The sequence below is a fragment of the Oncorhynchus masou genome, chromosome 23, assembly GCF_036934945.1.
Source record: "Oncorhynchus masou masou isolate Uvic2021 chromosome 23, UVic_Omas_1.1, whole genome shotgun sequence".
Classification (NCBI taxonomy): Eukaryota; Metazoa; Chordata; class Actinopteri; order Salmoniformes; family Salmonidae; genus Oncorhynchus; species Oncorhynchus masou.
The window spans coordinates 31,227,224-31,245,183 of NC_088234.1; the positions used below are offsets into that span (position 1 = coordinate 31,227,224).

Here is a 17,960-nt window from a genome sequence, read left to right on the forward strand (position 1 = left end):
TCGCAGTGGTGGGTGGTATAAGGTGCTTTAGTTACAAAACGGATGGCACTGTGATAAACTGCATCCAGTTTGCTGAGTAGAGTGTTGGAAGCTATTTTGTAGATGACATCGCCGAAGTCGAGGATCGGTAGGATAGTCAGTTTTACTAGGGTAAGTTTGGCGGCGTGAGTGAAGAAGGTTTTGTTGCGGAATAGAAAGCCGACTCTAGATTTGATTTTAGATTGGATTGGATTTGATACGAGTCTGGAAGGAGAGTTTACAGTCTAACCAGAGACCTAGGTACTTATAGATGTCCACATATTTCTAGGTCGGAACCATCCAGGGTGGTGATGCTAGTTGGGCGTGCGGGTGCAGGCAGCGAACGGTTGAAAAGCATGCATTTGGTTTTACTAGCGTTTAAGAGCATTTGGAGGCCACGGAAGGAGTGTTGTATGGCATTGAAGCTCGTTTGGAGGTTAGATAGCACAGTGTCCAAGGACGGGCCGGAAGGATACAGAATGGTGTCGTCTGCGTAGAGGTGGATCAGGGAATGACCCGCAGCAATAGAACATCATTGATATATACAGAGAAAAGAGTCGGCCCGAGAAATGAACCCTGTGGCACCCCCATAGAGACTGCCAGAGGACCGGACAGCATGCCCTCTGATTTGACACACTGAACTCTATCAGAGAAGTAGTTGGTGAACCAGGCAAGGCAGTCATCAGAAAAAACGAGGCTACTGAGTCTGCTGATGAGAATATGGTGATTGACAGAGTGGAAAGCCTTGGCAAGGTCGATGAAGACGGCTGCACAGTACTGTCTTTTATCGATGGCGGTTATGATATCGTTTAATAGCTTGAGCGTGGCTGAGGTGCACCCGTGACCGGCTCGGAAACCAGATTGCACAGCGGAGAAGGTACGGTGGGATTCGAGATGGTCAGTGACCTGTTTGTTGACTTGGCTTTCGAAGACCTTAGATAGGCAGGGCAGGGTGGAAATAGGTCTGTAACAGTTTGGGTCCAGGGTGTCTCCCCCTTCGAAGAGGGGGATGACTGTGGCAGCTTTCCAATACTTGGGGATCTCAGACGATATGAAAGAAAGGTTGAACAGGCTGGTAATAGGGGTTGCGACAATGGCGGCGGATAGTTTCAGAAATAGAGGGTCCAGATTGTCAAGCCCAGCTGATTTGTACGGGTCCAGGTTTTGCAGCTCTTTCAGAACATCTGCTATCTGGATTTGGGAAAGGAGAACCTGGAGAGGCTTGGGCGAGTAGCTGCGGGGCTGTTAGCCGAGGTTGGAGTAGCCAGGAGGAAGGAATGGCCAGCCGTTGAGAAATGCTTGTTGAAGTTTTCGATAATCATGGATTTATCGTTGGTGACCGTGTTACCTAGCCTCAGTGCAGTGGGCAGCTGGGAGGAACTTTTTGGAGTTAGAGCTACAGGATGCAAATTTCTGCCTGAAGTAGCTGGCCTTTGCTTTCCTGACTGACTGCGTGTATTGGTTCCTGACTTCCCTGAACAGTTGCATATCGCAGGGACTATTCGATGCTATTGCAGTCCGCCACAGGATGTTTTTGTGCTGGTCGAGGGCAGTCAGGTCTAGAGTGAACCAAGGGCTATATCTGTTCTTAGTTCTGCATTTTTTGAACGGAGCATACTTATCTGAAATGGTGAGGAAGTTACTTTTAAAGAATGACCAGGCATCCTCAACTGACGGGATGAGGTCAATATCCTTCCAGGATACCCGGGGCAGGTCGATTAGAAAGGCCTGCTCACAGAAGTGTTTTAGGGAGCGTTTGACAGTGATGAGGGGTGGTCGTTTGACAACGGATCCGTAGCGGATACAGGCAATGAGGCAGTGATCGCTGAGATCCTGGTTGAAGACAGCAGAGGTGTATTTGGAGGGCCAGTTGGTCAGGATGACGTTTATGAGGGTGCCCTTTTTTACAGATTTAGGGTTGTACCTGGTGGGTTCCTTGATGATTTGTGTGAGATTGAGGGCATCTAGCTTATATTGTCGGACTGCCGGGGTGTTAAGCATATCCCTGTTTAGGTCACCTCACAGAACAAACTCTGACGCTAGATGGGGGGCGATCAATTCACAAATGGTGTCCAGGGCACAGCTGGGAGCTGAGGGGGAGGGGGGGGGGGGTAGGTAGCAGGCGGCAACAGTGAGAGACTTATTTCTGGAGAGAGTAATTTTTAGAATTAGTAGTTCGAATTGTTTGGGTATGGACCTGGAAAGTATGACATTACTTTGCAAGGCTATCTCTGCAGTAGACTGCAACTCCTCCCCCTTTGGAAGTTCTATCTTGACGGAAAATGTTATAGTTATGTATGGAAATCTCCGAATTTTTGGTGGCCTTCCTGAGCCAGGATTCAGACACGGCAAGGACTCAGTGTTCTGAGTGATGGCATTTAGAAAAGGAGAAACTAAGCAACAAGTAGGGATGCACGATATACCGGTGAACATATCAGAATCGGATGATATTAGCTAAAAATGCCAACATCGGCATCGATGTCTAGTTTAATGTGCAAAACCGATGTCAAAGCTGACGTGCATATCTACATAAACGTAGGTACAGGCCATAATGACACCACTTAAAATGTTGCGCTACATGTGAACACAGTATCCCTAACCTATCCCACAATGTCTGCTGTGTGGATCGATCAGTCAACAAGTCGAGCAGTCATTTGAAAGAGTAAGAACATTTCAGCGACAACTCAAAAAGGCCAAATCCATTAAAGCAAAAATAATGGAATTCATTACCCTTGAAAGTCTACCGTTCTATGTCTTGGGTGATGTTGGCTTTCGCCGACTGGTCGAGCACTGGTACACACTACAAAGGGAGCTATTTTTCAGATGTTGCCCTACCGGTGTTACACAGTAATAGCTTCAATGCTATATTAGCATACGTAGCATACGTATTGATGAATCATGAAATACAAGTGATAGCTATTACACATTGATTACACTAAGGTTAAAAATGTATGAACGTGTTACATGATTATGTGATGTGCAGGTCCTGATTGGACAACAAGCTTATTTCACACGTCAAATAGTGTTATCTACTGGTCATTGTTTCTTTTATGACACGCAAAGATACAAACGGCGTTCCATAGCAAAGGCCCAAATGACGATCCATAGAACTCTTGGTTGAGAATGAAACAACTGAACAATGAAACAGCACAGCAAGTAAGTGAAAGAAACAGATTCTAATTATGTTTTACTTGTAATGGGTACATAGGTAAATGCTGACAAAATAACGTTTTGGTCAGTGTGGTGTGTGTAACCTTTATTTAACTAGGCAAGTCAGTTAAGAACAAATTCTTATTTTACAATAAAGGCCAGGACGACACTGGGCCAATTGTGCACCGCCGTATGGGACTCCCAATCATGGCCGGATGTGATAAAGCCTGGATTCGAACCAGGGACTGTAGTGACGCCTCTTACACTAAGATGCCGTGCCTTAGACCACTGCGTCCATGTGTGTGTGTTAACTATTTATCTGTACTAGAATGCCTAAAAGGCTGCCATTTTTTTATATTGGTTATTGGTATTGGGGGTTTTTTGGCAAGGAAAATATCGAATATCGGTATCGGCCAAAAATGTCATATCGGTGCATCACTAGCAATAAGCAAAACAGGACAGTACCGGGTCTAGTGGTTACTAGGGCTGGAAAGTGATAGGGCCCTCACGATACGATACTATCAAAAGACGTCGGTTCCGATACGATATGTATTGCTATTCTCATGATTCTATAGGCATTGTGATTCGATACTGCAGTTTTATTGCAATTTGATGTTCCAAACATATGGCTCATATTGCTGCAGAGAGACAATGTAAAATGAGTTTTGATAAATCATGGAAGTGCTGAAAACATGTTAGAGAAAAAGCAGGTACAACCAACTAGCGCTAGCTAACGTTATCTAGCAAAAAAAGGAGATCAATAAAGTTATACTGTAATAGTCTACTACCACACAGGACAGGGGAATACAAATAAATGTTTTTTGTGCAACCATGAAAAAGAGCACTTTTCATTGAGTTCAACATCCCCTAGGTCGAGCGCACATGCAGGCCATTTATTGCACTGGGTCAGGATTGAGCACTACATTCTCCTTCCTACTCCCATGAAGAGAGAGGTTAGAGAGACTCAGAGGGTGTGTGTGTGTGTGTCAGAGTGGTCTCTGTCTGTGGGCTGTTTGCCATTTGTGAAAACCGAAAAGAGCACTCAGCCTCTCCCAAAGGAGCAGAACATCACTCCAGACCGACACCCAGGAGGTAGGCAGGACCAGTCTGAGCCAAGGCAGTGACAGTCAACACACTGACAGTAAACAGCCTACCAGCAAGACAATAATAATCCTATCAAATCACAACCTAAACACACCTATCGGTGAGCTACAGCTACTGTCTAAAAGAGGAGATTGTTTATAAAGAGGGAAGACTGTCATTTCACAGAGTCGAGAGAGAAAAACAACAAAAGACCCTTTGTGCCAATTATGTAATGGACTGACAAAAGTGCAGACAATATTTTGACCAGCAATCACTGTCTACAACCCACAGAGCTGCATGCAGAATTGTGTTAGAGAGCTAAAATTGAGAGCTATGAACATCACAAAGCTACTGCAGAGTCGTCAAACACTGACTAAAAGAAACACACCCATCCTTCCTCTGAAATTAATCTGCTTTATTTCTCTTCAGTTGGGAGAGACAAATAACAAGGAAACCCCTTGACACACTTCTTAGCAGGGAACGCAGAGACCACACCGTCTCCCAGGCATGGCATTCCTGAGCTGCACTGAGCTGAATATTTCAGCACTTTCCACGTGTCATGCCTTACTGCTGCGCTCGCCCCCTCATCCTCGAGCTCACACACACACACACACACACACACACACACACACACAAGCTCACTCACCATGAGCGCTGTAGTTCCGTAAAACACCCAGACCAACCCGGGGGGGGGCTAAACTTCACAAACCGCCATGGCTGCTCCCGTTGGCCCGGCTACAGCCCACACAGAGGACGAGGACGAAGAGGTCAGGGGGACAGCGGGCCCGCCGATGGGACACACCCAGAGCTGGAGCTGATGCATCAGCGGCAGCATGATACTGCTCTCTCTCACTCCCCTCCCTCCTTGCTTCTCTCCTTCCCAGCACGCACAATGACGCTACACTGAGAGGCCACGCGTCAGTGCAGAACACAGAGGATCCGATCTCTTTTCAGTGTGTGCGTGTGTATCGGCAAAGCAGCACTGCCGTGCTCTATTGTTCACCGTCGCTGCGCTGAAAAGGAGCACACTAAATCTCCTGTGCCCAGCCAGGCACTCTAATTAATCCCAGATTAATTGATACAGGATCCATTTCTCATCCAATCCTCCTCTCTGCTATAACAATCCATCTTCTCTGTGCTCTAACAGAGATGCCTTGGGTCATGTGCTGTGTGGAGCTTTTTTTTCTCCGCTCTTCTCCCCCTCTCTATTTCATTCCTCCTCGCTATCTCCCTCTCAAATTATAGCCAGTTCTCCTGTGTCCAGCAACTTTGTCTAGCCTCAGAGGAGGGCGGCCCAGGGATAAAGGGGGAACAGGGATTGGCTGACTCCCAGGTGATTGACAGCTAGATACCGGTGGGACAAGGAGGGCTATGAAACATACAGGAAATCCAGGACAATACAGAACACTCCCACTGGGAATATTGTTTACAGTGTGAACTATATTAGTCTGAATTAACCAAGAATGTTCATGCGTGTTTAAATTGAAATCAACCACTCCTGGTTGTGAATAAATAACATTTCCTGTAGGCACCCAGTGACTGTTTCTGGGGGATGAAAATGATCACGTAGGCTTCACCGCCCCTCAGACATATTACCAAGAGAAATATCCTGACTTACAACACCGGAACACTGAGAATTAGAAAAGTAGAGTTCGACAGTTGAATTACAGCCTATAGTGTGACAGTGCAATAAAGCAGAATAAATAGAGCAGTAGACGAATAAAACAGGAACTCATTAGTTCTCGTCCATGTGACATTCGGCCCACCCCCTGCCACTAGGCAGGGCTTGCCATGGCGAGACAATGGCTTCCAGGCTGGTGCTGAAAATATAGCCACCTGAGACCAGGCACCAGGGATAAGGTTACCACCGCAGGAGATGAGAATGCCTAAGGCTAGATTGGGTTAACGGAGAGGCTGTCTGGGGTAGATATACAGAGCTCACCTGGCTAGCAGGAGGACTCCAGTTTCTGTCCACACCCACTGAAGAGATCGAATGGTGGATAGTGGCCTATAGTTGTAGTCAAGTGACTCTTTGGCCTCTTTAAATTGGAGGACCCCAGGTAATGATGTCACTCATAGTTGACACTATCACAGGAGTTGGATACAATGATGGCAAATTATGATAAAACTTAAAGCAGGAAAGTGGTACAATTTCAAACCTGGGTCAACTCAGACCCACCAGCTAATAGTAAAGCTTTGTTCCTGAAGGCAAACAGTCAACCCTAGAAGTTTCTGTTTCTCAAATTAGACAGTCGTATGTACTTGTCCTTTTGCTCAGTTGTGCACTGGGGCCTCCCACTCCTCTTTCTATTCTGGTTAGAGCCAGTTTGCACTGTTCTGTGAAGGGAGTAGTACACAACATTGTACGAGATCTCTAGGTGGTGTGGGGCTGTGCTTTGGCAAAGTGGATGGGGTTATATCCTGCCTGCTTGGCCCTGTCCAGGGGTATCATCAAGTGGGGCCACAGTGTCTCCTGACCCCTCCTGTCTCAGCCTCCAGTACTTATGCTGCAGTAGTTTATGTGTCGGGGGGCTAGGGTCAGTCTGTTTTATCTGGAGTACTTCTCCTGTCTTATCCGGAGTCCTGTGTGAATTTAAGTATGCTCTCTCTAATTCTCTTTCTTTCTTTCTCTCTCTCAGAGGACCTGAGCCCTAGGACCATGCCTCAGGACTACCTGGCATGATGACTCCTTGCTGTCCCCAGTCCACCTGGCCGTGCTGCTGCTCCAGTTTCAACAGTTCTGCCTGCGGCTATGGAACCCTGACCTGTTCACCGGACGTGCTACCTGTCCCAGACCTGCTGTTTTCAACTCTCTAGAGACAGCAGGAGCGGTAGAGATACTCAATGATCGGCTATGAAGAGTCAACTAACATTTACTCCTGAGGTGCTGACTTGCTGCACCCTCGACAACTACTGTGATTATTATTTTTGACCCTGCTGGTCATTTATGAACATTTGATCATCTTGGCCATGTTCTGTTATAGTCGCCAACCGGCACAGCCAGAAGAGGACTGGCCACCCCTCATAGCCCGTTTCCTCCCTAGGTTTCTTCCTAGGTTTTGGCCTTTCTAGCAAGTTTTTCCTAACCACCGTGCTTCTACACCTGCAATGCTTGCTGTTTGGGGTTTTAGGCTGGATTTTTGTAAAGAACTTTGAGATATCAGCTGATGTAAGAATGGCTATATAAATAAATTTGACTTGATTTGATGAGTTTCAGAAAAAAGTGCTTTGTTTCTGGACATTTTGAGCCTGTAATCGAACCCACAAATGCCGATGCTCCAGATACTCAACTAGTCTAAAGGACAGTTCTATTGCTTCCTTAATGAGCACAACAGTTTTTAGCTGTGCTAACATAATTGCACAAGGGATTTCTAATGATCAATAGCCTTTTAAAATTATAAACTTGGATTGGCTAACACAATGTGCCATTGGAACACAGGAGTGATGGTTGCTGGTAATGTGCCTCTGTACGCCTATGTAGATATTCCATTGCAAATCAGCCGTTTCAAGCTACAATAGTAATTTACAACATTAATATCTACACTGTATTTCTAATCAATTTGATGTTATTTTAACCTCTTGAAACTCTGGGGGCGCTATTTCATTTTTTGGATGAAAAACGTTCCCGTTTTAAACAAGATATTTTGTCACAAAAAGATGTTCGACTATGCATATAATTGATAGCTTTGGAAAGAAAACACTGAATTTTCCAGAACTGCAAAGATATTCTCTGTGCGTGCCCTAGAACATGAGCTACAGGCAAAACCAAGATGAAACGGCATCCAGGAAATCAGCAGGATTTTTGAGGCTCCGTTTTCCATTGTCTCCTTATATGGCTGTGAATGCGAGAGGAATGAGCCTGCCCTTTCTGTCGTTTCCCCAAGGTGTCTGCAGCATTGTGACGTATTTGTAGGCATAGCATTGGAAGAATGACCATAAGAGACCACATTTACCAGGTGTCCGCCCGGTGTCCTGCGCCGAAATTGGTGCGCAAACCTCAGCTGCAAGTATTTTTCCATGGAATTCAGAGAAGAAAGCAGGCTTCCACGAACGATATATCAATGAAGAGATATGTGAAAAAACACCTTGAGGATTGATTCCAAACAACGTTTGCCATGTTTTGGTTGATATTATGGAGTTAATTCGGAAAAAGTTTGACGTTGTTGGTGACTGAATTTTCGGTTCGTTTCGGTAGCCAAATGTGATGTACAAAACGGAGCGATTTCTCCTGCACAAAGATTCTTTCAGGAAAAACGGAACATTTGCTATGTAACTGAGAGTCTCCTCATTGAAAACATTCGAAGCTCTTCAAAGGTAATGATTTTATTTATTTGGTTAACTGGTTTTTGTGAAAATGTTGCGTGCTAAAAGCTACTCAAAATGCTAAGCTAGCTTTGCATACTCTTACACAAATTAGTGAATTGCTATTGTTCAAAAGCATATTTTGAAAATCTGAGATGACAGTGTTGTTAAGAAATGGCTAAGCTTGAGAGCAGGCGCATTATTTTCATTTTATTTGCGATTTTCAGAAATCGTTAACGTTGCGTTATGCTAATGAGCCTGAGGCTTTATTCACGATCCCGGATCCGGGATGGGGAGTATCAAGAGTTAATGGTCAAAAGAAGTGCTTCTCTTTAAAAAAATAAGGAAAATTCTCAGTGACCCAACATTTTTGAACAGTAGTGAATATACAATACTAGTCTAAAGTGTGGACACACCTACTCACTATTTTCTACATTGTAGAATAACAGTGAAGACATCAAAACTATGGAGTCATGTAGTAACAATTAGTGTTAAACAATATTTTTTGAGATTCTTCAAAGTAGCCATCCTTGGCCCTGATGCCCGTTTTTCACACTCTTAGCATTCTATCAACCAGCTTCATGAGGAAGTCACCTGGAATGCATTTCAATTAACAGGTGTGCCTTGTTAAAAGTTCATTTGTGGAATTTTCTTTCCTTCTTAATGTGTTTGAGCCAATCAGTTGTGTTGTGTGAGAGAAGGTAGGGATGAAATACAGAAGATGGTCTTTTACAAATAGGGCTAAGTCAATATTATGGCAAGAACAACTCAAATAAGCAAAGAGAAACAACAATCCATCATTACTTTAGGACATGGCCAGTCAATCCGGAAAATTTCAAGAAGTTTGAAAGTTTCTTCAAGCGCAGTCACAAAAAGTGCTATGATGAAACTGGCTCTCACGAGGACCAGGTTGCTGCTGCAGAGGATAAGTTAATTTGAGTTACCTGCACCTCAGATTGTAGCCCAAATAAATGTGTCAGAGTTCAAGTAACAGACACATCAACATCAACTGTTCAGTGGAGACTGCGTGAATCAGGCCTTCATGGTCAAATTGCTGCAAAGAAACCACTACAAAAAGGACACCAATAAGAAGAGACTTGCTTGGACCAAAAAATATGAGCAATGGACATTAGACAGGTGGAAATATGTCCTTTGGTCTGGTGAGTCCGGATTTGAGATTTTTGGTTTCAACCACCGGGTCTTTGTGAGACGCAGAGTCGGTGAACGGATGATCTCCGCATGCCTGGTTCCCACTGTGAAGCATGGGGATGGAGGTGTGATAGTGGGGGGGTGCTATTCTGGTGACACCATCTGATTTATTTAGAATTTAAGGCACACTTAACCAGCATGGCTACAACAGCATTCTGCAGCAATATGCCATCCCATCTGGTTTGCGCTTAGTGGGACTATCATTTGTGTTTCAACAGGACAATGACCCAACACACCTCCAGGCTGTGTAAGGGCTATTTGACCAAGGAGAGTGATGAATGCTGCATTAGATGACCTGGCCTCCACAATCACCCAACCTCAACCCAATTTAGATGGTTTGGGATGAGTTGGACCGCAGAGTGAAGGAAAAAACAGCCAACAAGTGCTCAGCATACGTGGGAACTCCTTCAAGACTGTTGGAATAGCATTCCTCATGAAGCTGGTTGAGAGAAGACCAAGAGTGTGCAAAGCTGCCATCAAGGCAAAGGGTGGCTACTTTGAAGAACCTCAAATAACATATTTTGATTTTATATTACACTTTTTCTTTCCTATTTGCCATCTATTTTTAACTGACTACTTCATCCTATGGTGTGACAATTGAAATTTGAGAATTACATGTTTTTCACCATGAGAAAACATAAAAATCCTAATGGAACATGTGGTAAGTGATCTCCACATGCCCCACTAGTAGGTTTGCAGATTTAGAAAAGGTTTGTCAAAATTAAACGTAAATATTATTTGAAAATTGAGAGAACAGACACTTTTCACCATTATCAAGGAAAATAATGCCTAATTGTACTTAATTTCCACAAGGTAACACATTATTGTGAGACAGGAATGACAAAGAATGATGACACATCATTTTGATGAAAAAATGACACATCTTAAGAATAATAATTGTCATGTCACACCAGAGGACAAATTCAACACTCAACTGTATGAAACGGTTCATAAAATGTGGCTTAAAAAAAAAATAGCCGACCACATACATTTCCAATATTCAGACTCAGTATCATACCACAAATATCTGTTTTTCATGCTTAAAACATCAACCACCATTTTCTCAGTAACATCCACAGATGAGCCAGTCACTCTTTATATGCAATGTCAGCTATGGAATGGTACAGATACAATGCACACAACACTAAAATACTTCAAGCTAGCTAAACACTGTTAGCTAGATAAAGAAAAATAAAGCTTATAACACGCATCTTATTATTTAAAATGAACTGCGCATTCTGCAGGCCTAGGCATGGAGCAAAGCTGGCGAGACATTCAATGATTTCAACAAGAGATATGCTGGACCCCATGTCAGAGAAGTGTTTTTGGGACCACATCGTGTCCATTGTCCTGCGAATAGCCCTTGTGAAAACATGTTTTCAAAAGGCCTCCAGGGACGACAGAGAAGTTCCTTACTTTTCCCCCCTTCCACTTTTCTCTACCATTTATTCCCATAGGAATTCATTATGTTTTACATTGCAAATGAGGGAAAAAACTGGGTTGCAACTAAAATGTAGTTCAAATAAACATCTGCATGTTTGCCTGGCACGGAGTGTGACTCCATCTCGTTCCTTGCCCTCTTCAACTCAGCCAATGCCGCCTGACTCTCCCCAATGACGTGACTCTCCACTAATAATTACATTCAGGGGATTGGAGGATTCTAAATTAATATCTGAGGGGCATTTTTCGTTAGATACTCATACAGATCAGGTTTGGTTACATTTACATCATTATAACGCAGGGTTAATAATAATAACTTTGTAAATAAGGATGCATTATGAAAGGACAATGACATGCGCAAAAGACGGTGGTATATATTTTTATTTATCACAACTTCCTGTAACTAATTTTGGCCTTTAATGCAGGGCCGACAGACAAGTTGTTTACTTTTTCTTTACTGAAATTGCAACCAACTTTCTATGTCTTGTTTACGTTAAAAAAAGGAACGATATTCTGGAGATGATTTTGTTTCAAATAACCGAAAGTGAGCGATTGTAATCTGAAAGGGGAAAAGGCCATTCTTGAACATGGGTTGTGACATTCTTACTAATTTGTTAATAAAGGCAGTTTGTCATTTAGAATTGTTGATTTCTGTTTTTAGCGTGACAGAAATCAAAAGCCCACCGTGCCTATTTTTCAAAAACCGTCAGTCCACATGTCAAGTGAAATCCCCCCCCTATTTACCCACGTTCTCTCTTAACTCCAGGACCACTGACCGTTTGTTGTTGCCTGATGCAGGACTATAGTGCCAGAGGAGAGACTCTCAGATTGAAAATGCCTCCATTAATTGCTACAGTTTAGACTACCAACTACCGATAGATCAACTCCCCCTTGTGATTGTGTGGTGCAATGACAGAATGCCACCATCTACCACAAACAGTAGCAGCATAAGCTCGTAACTTTTAAAGGATGTACTGACATGTGTAAATGATAGATGAAAAAACACACACACACGCAGACTACATGTTAATATTTAAATGTGGGTACACTCTTTTGTCTGTAATGTCTTTTTTCGTTTTGTGTCGGACCCCAGTAAGACTAGCTGTCGCCATTGGCGTCGGCTAATGGGGATCCTATAAAATACAAATAAAAAAACATGACCTGGAGGTCTTGCTTATAAGTATGTCATTAATTTGAACATTATTCCAATGTTGGCCTCTCTGATCCAATTGTGATCGAAGTAATTGTTTGAAATTGTGATATATATATTTTTACTTGTCCATTTGGACAACTTAAATCTACAGTGGGGCAAAAAAGTATTTCGTCAGCCACCAATTGTGCAAGTTCTCCCACTTAAAAAGATGAGGCCTGTAATTTTCATCATAAGTGCACTTCAACTTCATGATCTCCTCTAGAGCAAGTGATGTTTTGGGGATGTTGCTGGGCAACATGGACTTTCAATTCCCTCCAAAGATTTTCTATGGGGTTGAGATCTGGAGACTGGCTAGGCCACTCCAGGACCTTGAAATGCTTCTTACGAAGCCACTCCTTCGTTGCCCGGGCGGTGTGTTTGGGATCATTGTCATGCTGAAAGACCCAGCCACGTTTCATCTTCAATGCCCTTGCTGATGGAAGGAGGTTTTCACTCAAAATCTCATGATACATGGCCTCATTCATTCTTCCCTTTACACGTATCAGTCATCCTGGTCCCTTTGCAGAAAAACAGCCTCAAAGCATGATGTGTCCACCCCCATGCTTCACAGTAGGTATGGTGTTCTTTGGATGCAACTCAGCATTCTTTGTCCTCCAAACACGACGAGTTGAGTTTTTACCAAAAAGTTCTATTTTGGTTTCATCTGACCATATGACATTCTCCCAATCTTCTTCTGGATCATCCAAATGCTCTCTAGCAAACTTCAGATGGGCCTGGACATGTACTGGCTTAAGCAGGGGGACACGTCTGGCACTGCAGGATTTGAGTCCCTGACGGCGTAGTGTGTTACAGATGGTAGGCTTTGTTACTTTGGTCCCAGCTCTCTGCAGGTCATTCACTAGGTCCCCCCCGTGTGGTTCTGGGATTTTTGCTCACCGTTCTTGTGATCATTTTGACCCCACGGGGTGAGATCTTGCGTGGAGCCCCAGATCGAGGGAGATTATCAGTGGTCTTGTATGTCTTCCATTTCCTAATAATTGTTCCCACAGTTGATTTGTAAGTTTTTTGTAAGTCGCTCTGGATAAGAGCGTCTGCTAAATGACTTAAATGTAAATGTAATTTCTTCAAACCAAGCTGCTTACCTATTGCATATTCAGTCTTCCCAGCCTGGTGCAGATCTACAATTTTGTTTCTGTTGTCCTTTGACAGCTCTTTGGTCTTGGCCATAGTGGAGTTTGGAGTGTGACTGTTTGAGGTTGTGGACAGGTGACTTTTATATTGATAACAAGTTCAAACAGGTGCCATTAATCCAGGTAACAAGTGGAGGACAGAGGAGCCTCTTAAAGAAGAAGCTACAGGTCTGTGAGAGCCAGACATCTTGCTTGTTTGTAGGTGACCAAATACTTATTTTCCACCATAATTTGCAAATAAATTCATCAAAAACCTACAATGTGATTTTCTGGATTTTTTTCTCTCATTTTGTCTGTCATAGTTGAAGTGTACCTATATCTCTCATCTTTTTAAGTGGGAGAACTTGCACAATTGGTGGCTGACTAAATACTTTTTTGCCCCACTGTATATATTTCTGGTCCGCCAATTATTTGTACTTGTCCCGGACTAGAGGACAAGCGTTAATGTCGAGCAGTGTGGTCTGTTTTCTCTATCTGTGTGTGTGTGTGTGTTCGTGCGTACCTTCTGTATTTTCTGGGGGTGTTTCACTGAGCACTCTCTAGGGAGGACTTTCCCAAACAGCTTCCAGCCCGGGTCTTTCTGCTCCACTGGCCGAGTGTCCTTCACTTTCTTGACAAACAGACTCCTGAGAGAGTGAGGGAGCAAGAGAGGGAAGACAGAGGGAGAGAGAGAATAGTGAGGGACAGAGAAAGATAGAGTGAGAACATGTAAATTAAGACATTAAAACCCAGAGCCAAAGCTGAACACACACCGACTCCCTCCACTAAGTCACCCGAGGCGGAGAACAGCGACAATACAAAGGCTGGCTGGCGTGTGTCCATGAGATAAGCGCACAAGCGGAATTCACAGATTTAAACACAAAGCCACACCACAAGCCAGTTGGCAGTTAAAGACCCAACAATGTGAAAAGTGGAGCAGTCCAGGCCAGGGACAGAGCACTGGGCTACACTTCAATTTAAAATACAACCTTGACAAAAAGTAGGCTAGAAAGAGCACAGCGAATAATCTAATAATCAATGGGTTTGGCATTAAAGATGGAATCTGCATTAGGGGAAGCAGCGCCTCTGTCCGTTCCAGCACCTTTGTTATTGTTTTTATTTTGTAGACTAAACGGAGGTGAGGTGCGTCAATCAGCATGGTTACAAAGAATTATATTATTTAAAATTATATCCTCTAGTATATTCTGCTGTTCTATCGTGCGTATCGTGTTTGTTGTTGGCAGTAACTTATTTGCTGTTGTAATATCCCAATGGACACTGCAGCTTCACCATTGAGTTCAGCTTTAAAGCAAACTGTACCGCCATTGACTCAGTTATTGTTATCTTTATTTAGTAAATCTTTTCTTAACTCCATTGTTGGTTATTAAGGGCTTGTAAAGTAAGCATTTCACAGTGTTGGACTCCGGGGGGGGGTAAACTTTGAACATTGCTATACTCAGAAGTATAGGAACATTAGTTCCAAAAGAGACATGAGGGGTGGAGCCATAATGAAGCTTGGGAGGAGCTGAGTGCAGGGAACACGATCGCATGTGGCGGTACTGATAAGGGGAGGAACCGTTTAAGACCCATTCAGCTCCCTGCCCAGCAATAATGATGCAATGTTTAGAGATATGGAGGAGACTAAACCCAAGGCGGGGTATGAATACTACAACGGGGGAAACCGTGTCTGTGTCTGAATCACAGCTGTATCGACCATTTGAAAGTGAACTTGGTTAATCTTCTCTAGTGTCCGTGGGTTAATGTGATTTAATCTCTGTACGTGAAATAGGGATCAACATTACTGGTTAACCATTTACTGAAAACGTTTCTTATTCAATAGAGGAAACGTTTTCACATGTTCCATTGGACAACAGTTTGTAGTACCAACTAGACAATGTAGGCTAACACAGGGACAGTCAGAACAGTATGTTTAGCTCGGACGGATGATGTTTAGAAGTGAATGCAAATGGACATAATAATGAACATGGCCATCTCTTTCAGATAGGGATACTGCATTCATTTCTCCATCAAGACAGGCTATGGTGCAGGATTCACAAAGAGACAATGGAAGGCTTCAATTAAAAACTCAGAGAGTGAAAGAGCATGAATAAACATTTGATAAACGAGCCAACTTCCTCAACGTTACGAGAGGTGACGTAACGGGCAGATACATTTAATGACTCTAGGCCAGCTCATTTCCTGCTTTCCAGTGGAGTAAGCTTGTCTTTTCTACTACTAGCCTAAGTGCTACGCAATCCATAAGGGTACTATTGATTACGGAAGATTTACAGAGTGCAAAGCAATTTCAGGATAAGACACCACGGCACAGGATATTGGCTTATCTCATGACTTTTTGTTGTTGACACAATTCCTTTAAAAAAAAGGGAAAATGTGTGAATATTTGGAAAGTTACTATGAGCATAAATGGCTACCGCAAAGGGTAAATGTAACAATCTCACTGGATTACAGAATCCTAAATCCACTACCTATACAGTATGAAGCATCTTGACTGTGGGAAAATAATGTTAGGCCACCTTACAGTACATTTTAACACAAAGCATATGCCTTTTTGGAACCCCATTGACCACACAGTGAAAAAACAGTCTACTGCCTGCCTACTGACCAACAGCTCCCTAATACCTGCTCCCTGACACACACGTAGAGCAACAAACACACACAGCTGGCAACTGTTGTGTACGTATTATTGAATTAAAACCACAGAGTGAGTTACACCAGAATCTCAACAGAGAGACTCTGGAGGATACAAGTCAGTGGTCAGAGAGGGACTGCTGTTTGACATGACCCATTATGACCCATATCCCTTGGCCCACTCACCCCCCCATATAACCCATCTCGAATGCCTTCAAAAACACAGGATAGTAGATTGACTGAGATACAGGACCAAGGCTTGCATCTTCCCATTGAAAAACGTGTCCCTACTTTTACAGTCTATCCAAGTGTCTAAGGGTGTGTACACTTGTGCCTGCCTAATGGTTAATAGGACCAAAAATACCAAGACCAGAAACTAGCCAATGAGTTGTTAGTCTGGGCTTCTACGCGCTCTACTTCAAAGCACCCTGTCAAGATACTGCACGAGACAAACAGAACTCAAAGCCTGAAAACAGGACTCAAAGCCTGAAAACAGGACTCAAAGCCTGAAAACAGAACTCAAAGCCTGAAAACAGAACTCAAAGCCTGAAAACAGAACTCAAAGCCTGAAAACAGGACTCAAAGCCTGAAAACAGGACTCAAAGCCTGAAAACAGGACTCAAAGAAAACAGGACTCAAAGCCTGAAAACAGAACTCAAAGCCTGAAAACAGAACTCAAAGCCTGAAAACAGGACTCAAAGCCTGAAAACAGGACTCAAAGCCTGAAAACAGGACTCAAAGCCTGAAAACAGAACTCAAAGCCTGAAAACAGGACTCAAAGCCTGAAAACAGAACTCAAAGCCTGAAAACAGAACTCAAAGCCTGAAAACAGGACTCAAAGCCTGAAAACAGGACTCAAAGCCTGAAAACAGAACTCAAAGCCTGAAAACAGGACTCAAAGCCTTCAAAGCCTGAAAACAGGACTCAAAGCCTGAAAACAGAACTCAAAGCCTGAAAGCCAGTTCAGAGTAACCGACAATGACATTCAGATCTCCTTCATGGGAAATAAAATAAGTGGCAGAGGGGCCTGCTATTTCTCAGAAGGCAGGAGGGGGGAGGGGGAGGGGGGGAAGCATTGAAGTGGATGTGAGGAAAAACTGAGAGGAAAAGAGGCAAAGACAGAGATTGCCATTGTCATTTTGAGTCTCAAAACTGTAACTCAAAACTATTTGGCTAAATCTCAGAAACAATCTACAATGAGAAAGGGGGAATATCTGAAAGTGTGTCTATAAAAGCTAGCCTGGCCAACCAGATCTCCCACTGCAGTTGCCAGTCGCCATTGTCCGACCTCACAGTCTAGTGAGGTAGCCAGGCTATATAGAAGCTCCAGGGCAGTGCCTGAATCTGAACATTCTTCGCCTTCAAGAAATAGGTCAAACTCCGGTAGTCCCAGTAAAGGTCCCATGATCGTTATCTGTGATCTGCCTGACCTTTTCTGATGACCATTCTGGGTCCAGTGAGCCCACCCAGTTGCACTATTGGACGCTGTGGTGACAATGGCATGCTATGACACTGTGTAACCTGCATCTAATAGACCCATCATTGCGGCCTAAAAAAGGATGTAGTAACTTGAGCCGAATATATAAGCCTAGCCTCTGGTACTTGACCTTAGATTGACCCTTTCAATGGATCACAACATGTTGACAAATGCGTTACATAATCAAAACAAAATCCAGAGATTCAGACTGCACCTTTGCTAACCTTTAAAGATGAATAAAACATGCATATCTAGAGAAAGACCGGCGAGGGGCAAATGTATATCCAGTACGCACAAAATCTTCCTTAAA

General features: G+C 43.5%; 1 pseudogene; it reads right to left on the reverse strand.

Annotated features, from left to right (window-relative positions):
• The window catches only part of LOC135510741 (TBC1 domain family member 14-like), a 57,886-nt pseudogene that overhangs the window by 23,942 nt on the left and 15,984 nt on the right, over positions 1 to 17,960 (reverse strand).